The following is a 5,291-nucleotide window of genomic DNA, read 5'->3' as shown; positions in this document are numbered from 1 at the left end:
ACCACACACACACACACACACACACACACACACACACACACACACACACACACATAAAAATGGAAATACCTTGGCATTTACCTAATCAGAGAAGTGAAAGACATTTACAACAAGAACTGCAAAGCACTGCTCAAATAAAGATGACACAAATGAAAAAAACATTCCTTGCTTATGGGTTGGCCGAATCAATATTGTCAAGATGTCTGTCCTACCCAAGGCAATCTACAGATTTAATGGAATACCCATCAAATTGCCAACATCATTTTTCTCAGATCTGGAATATAGAAATTCATTTGGAATCAGAAAAGAGCACAAATAGCCAAAACAATCCTCAACAAAGGGAACAAAGTGGAGGTATCACACTTCCAGACTTTAAATTTTATTACAAGGCTATAGTAACCAAAACAGCCCAGTATTGGTAGAGGAATAGGCACATAGACCAATGGAATAGGACATAGATTCTGGAAACAAAAACATGGTCTCTCAACCAACTCTGACAAAGTCACCAATAATATTCACTGGGGAAAGGAGACCATATTTAGAAAATGGTGCAGGAAAACTGGCTGACAACAGGCAGAAGAATGAAACTGGACCCCTACCTATCACCATATACAAAAATCAACTCAAAATGGATCAAAGTCCTAAATGAAAAACCTCAAACTATAAGAATCCTAGAAAAAAACAAAGGAAACACCCTTATGCACATTGGAGTGGGCAACTAATTCTTGACAAAGTCCCCAAAAGCAAATGCCATAAAAGCTAAACTAGACAAGTGGGACCTCATCAAACTGAAAAGCTTTTGCCCAGCAAAAGAAACCATTAAGAAAGTAAAGAGACAACCCACAGAATGGGAGAAAATATTTGCAAAGTATGCATCTGACAAAGGCCTCACATCCAGTATCTACAAGAAACTCAAACGAAATGAAAAGCAAAAAACAACCCCATTAAGAAATAGGCAAAGGACACGAACAGACACTTCTCAAAAGACTACATACAAGCATCCAACAGACACATGAAAAATGCTCAGCCTCATTAATCATCAGAGAAATGCAAATCAAAATACAATGAGATACCATCTAACTCCGGTAAGGATGACTACCATTAATAAATCAAAAACAACAGATGCTGGTGTGTGTGGTGAAAAGGGAATGCTTCTGCACTGTTAGTAGGTGTGCAAACTAGTCCAACCTCTATGGAAAGCAGTGTGGCGTATCCTAAAAGAACTAAAAACTGCCTTTTCATATGATCCAGCAATCTCTCTCCTGGGAATATACCCACAGGAACTAAATCATTCTACCAAAAAGACACCTGCACACATGTTTATTGTTGTGCTGTTCACAATAGCAAAAACATGGAACCAGCCCTACTGCCCATTGAAAGTGGACTGGATAAAGAAAATGTGGTACATATACATGATGGAGTATTACGCAGCCATAAAGCAAAGCAAAATCATGGACTTCGCAGCAAATTGGATGGAGTTGGAGACCATTATACTAAGTGAACTAACACAGAAACAAAGATGTGGATGCTGCATGTTCTCACTCATAAGTGGGCCCTGAACAATAATCACGTGAACACATGGGAGAGCCTGGCGGTTGCCAGGCACTGCTAGGGGAGGGAGGGACGAAGGAGACAACACAAAGGGCACCAGGTCTACTGCCAGGGGAAGGAGGGCCAGTTGGAAGCCCAAACTTCGCCTGCATGCAGCCTACCTATGTAATTAATCCTCACTTGTACCCCACATCTCTAATAAAATAAAATGTAAACATTAAAAAAAAAAATCCTGCCGTCACCATTGATCTCCACATAGTGAAAGTCACTAGATGCTTTTTATGTCCTTAATGAACCTTTCAGGCTTGATATGGTTGGTCAAGCTTTGAAATCTACTTCCTTGGCTTCTGGTATTTTATTCTTTTTTTCTGAGTCAAGATCTCCTCTGTCACCCACGCCGGGGTACAGTGGCACAATCACAGCTCACTGCAGCCTCAACTTCCTGGGCTCCAGAGATCCTTCTGTCTTAGCCTCCCGAGTAGCTGGGACTACAGGCGCATACAACCATGCCCAGCTAAGTTTTTTGATTTTTTGTAGAGACGAGGTCTTGCTATGTTACCTAGGCTGGTCTTGAACTCCTGAACTCAAGTAATCCTCTCTCCTCAGCCTCCCAAAGTGCTGGGATTCCAGATTTGAGCCACTGCACCTGGCTCCTTTTCTGTTTTTTGCTTGTTTGTTTGTTTCCTTCTCTGGCTATTCCTTCTTGAATTCATTCATAGGCTTCTCTATCTTTGCTTAGCTATATTCAGTTGACAGATAAATATGTATCTCCATGCACACCTCTATCTGAACTCCAGACCTACATTTCTACCTGCCTATTTGAACATTTCCACTTGGCTCTCTTATGGTACGTAAAAAGGAATACATCTAAACCTGAAAGCATGGTTTTCAATTGACATTCCTTTATAATATTTCTTGCCTCAGTGACTGGGACATCCGTTTGCACAAACTAGAAACTGAGTAGACCATCTTAAAATATTCTCTCTCCATCACATTCTAAACTATTTACATTGATACAGTTACAGCACTTTGAATTTTGTTCTAACCCTATAGTCTGAGTTGTAATTTGTAGAATAGGTATGGGAGGGGTCAGGTACATGGCGGCACCAAAGTGATGGCTGAGGAAGCAGGGGTGAGATTACTGCACGAAGGCACCAGCCTTGTGGGCTATAAGGTAGGGGTAGAGATCTAGTGGAAGCCGTGTTGTACCAGTGCCCTCAGGGTGAAAAGGCAGCCAACAATCTGTCACATTAAGCAAATAAGTAAACTGAGCAAATAAGTAAATTTGTTGAGGAAAATGGGAGCTAGTGGCAGAGATATTATTTACAAACATGAAAAGAATTAACGGTAAAATGAACCCCAGGATGATGGATTAGAATTGGAAGTATTAATATGAACTCTTTTTAAAAGGGAAAAATACACACACGGATACAGATAAGAGTGTGTGTATACATACATACATTTCTTAGCTCTTTCCACTAAGAGGGAATAGAAATGACACCCTAGTAGCTATGAGCATACCTAGCACCAAGATATTGATTTTCAAACACTATTCTCCAGGAAAAGTGGAATAAAATTGAGAGTCCAGAAATAAATTCACGCCATCTATGGTCAACTGATTTTCAACAAGGGTGTCAAGACTATTGAATGGAGAGGGGAATAGTCTTCAACAATTGGTGATTGGACAGCAGCATATTCACGTGTAAAGAAATGAAGCTGGACCCCTACCCCACAAAATAAATGAATATTAGCTAAAAAACAATTTATCAAGGACTTAAATATAAGAGCTTAAACTAAGAAAACCTTGGAAGAAAGCATAGTAGTAAATCTTTAAGACCTGATTTTTGCAATGAATTCTCAGATATGACACCAAAAGTACACACAACAAAGAAAAGAATAGTTAAGTTAGAGTTTATAAAAGTTAGAAAATTTTGTGCATATCAGAAGACATTATCAAAAAGTAAAAACTCAGACAATGGTAGAAAATATTTGCAAATCCTATATCTAAGTCTTGTATGCAGAATACATAAAGAATGCTGATGATAGCTGGGCTCAGTGGCTCAGCCTGTAATCCCAGCACCGTAATCCCTGGCCACGGCAGCCTCGACCTGCTGGGCTCCGGCGATCTTTCCGCCTCAGCCTTCAGAGTAGCTGGAACTACAGGCGCGCGCTACCACGCCCGGCTAATTTTTTTTGATTTATTGTAGAGACGAGATCTCGCCAAGTTGCCCAGGTAGGTCTTGAACCCGTGGGCTCAGGCAATCCATTCGCCTCGGCCTTCCAAAGTGCTGGGATTACAGGCTGAGCCACCGAACCTGGCCTGTTTTGTTTTTTTAAAGACAGAGAGAGAGATGAAAAGAAACTTCCATGCAGCTCTAGCTGACCCTGCAGGTTGGCCTCTTTTACCGTGCCCTGTACTGCTCCCTGCTGTTATAGTGCCTGGCAGCTGTTGTAGTGTCTGCCTTTAAAAACAAACAAACAAAAAACCCTTTATAGAGTTTGAATTGTATCTACTTGGGTATTTCCAAGCTTTCTGTATCTGGATGTCTAAACCTCTTGCTAGACTTGGGAAGTTTTCAGCAAACACTATGAAAAGATGGCATGGACTCAAAGGAAAAACTGAAAAGGACATTTGGGTGACCAAGGGTTGGCTTCCACTGTAACACACACAATGACTATAGGTTTGGGCTATAAATGTGGCAATTTTACAGAAGAATACCTCCTATGAAAATGGAATGCTTAACTATGAGGAGGGGAAAGAAGAAAAAGCTTAGGCTAGCTGTAAGAGATGCAAACTACATAATTAATTCTTCTTACTTTATCTTTGTTCCTCCCTGTCGACTCCTGGGACCCTGGGCCGCTGGAATTTGGGAGAAGCAAAAAGGAGTCAGGGATAGGTGATTCTAACCTGGGGCTCCTTTTGGTGCCTGGGTATGCTTGCTGGATTTGGATAAATACAGACGGTGATAATGATGCTTAACACGAGATGATGACTCTTAAGGTGGTCCATGCATCAGAGGTGAGAGACGTTATGGGTGCAAGCGACACAAGAAACTATTGGGCCACCTGAGGACAAGTCCAGGAGCAAGGTATAGGTGAGATGAGGAAAGGACCGGAAAAGGGTGGTGACTGCAGCAGGGACTAGTCAAATCAACCATGTGTCTGTGAAAGGGTTTGTGCAAGTCCTGGTTAGTGAGGAGAGCACACTTTAAACCCCAGGAGGTCGGAGATGGAGGAAGGGGCCGCTGACGTCTCTGTTGTCAGTGTTCAGGCTGTTGTCTGAGGAGCATCCCAGACTGTCACCATCATTCTCAACTGGCCAATGAATCTTAATCTAAGGACTCGGAAACGTCCTAGCAGCCTTCACTCAAGAGGATAGAATGAGATTAACGTTCTGGAAACTAACAAGCCTCTTTCATACCAGAACTTAATAAAATTGGACCCGGACCCCAGCTCAGCACTATTGCACTGCTGAGGTCACTGCAGCTTCTTATGTGAATGTCAGGCTGATCCTAGCCTGACACACAAACTGGTCTGTAATCTCTAATGTAAAGTGGAAATGGACAGTAGCACATTGCCCTGGACTTCCTGCTGGTCAGTGAAGGCAGGGTATGTATAACTGTCAGCATCCCTTACTGCACCTGGATGAATGAAATATTTAACTGGTTTGGCTCCGATTGGGGCGCCCAGCTGAAGTGTATCCTCCAAGTGGGCCTGATCATAATACCAGGGAATCATAG

The sequence above is a fragment of the Carlito syrichta genome, unplaced genomic scaffold (assembly GCF_000164805.1).
Source record: "Carlito syrichta isolate Samal-C Ts95f unplaced genomic scaffold, Tarsius_syrichta-2.0.1 Scaffold314997, whole genome shotgun sequence".
NCBI lineage: Eukaryota > Metazoa > Chordata > Mammalia > Primates > Tarsiidae > Carlito > Carlito syrichta.
Note: the sequence above shows the minus strand (reverse complement) of the source record.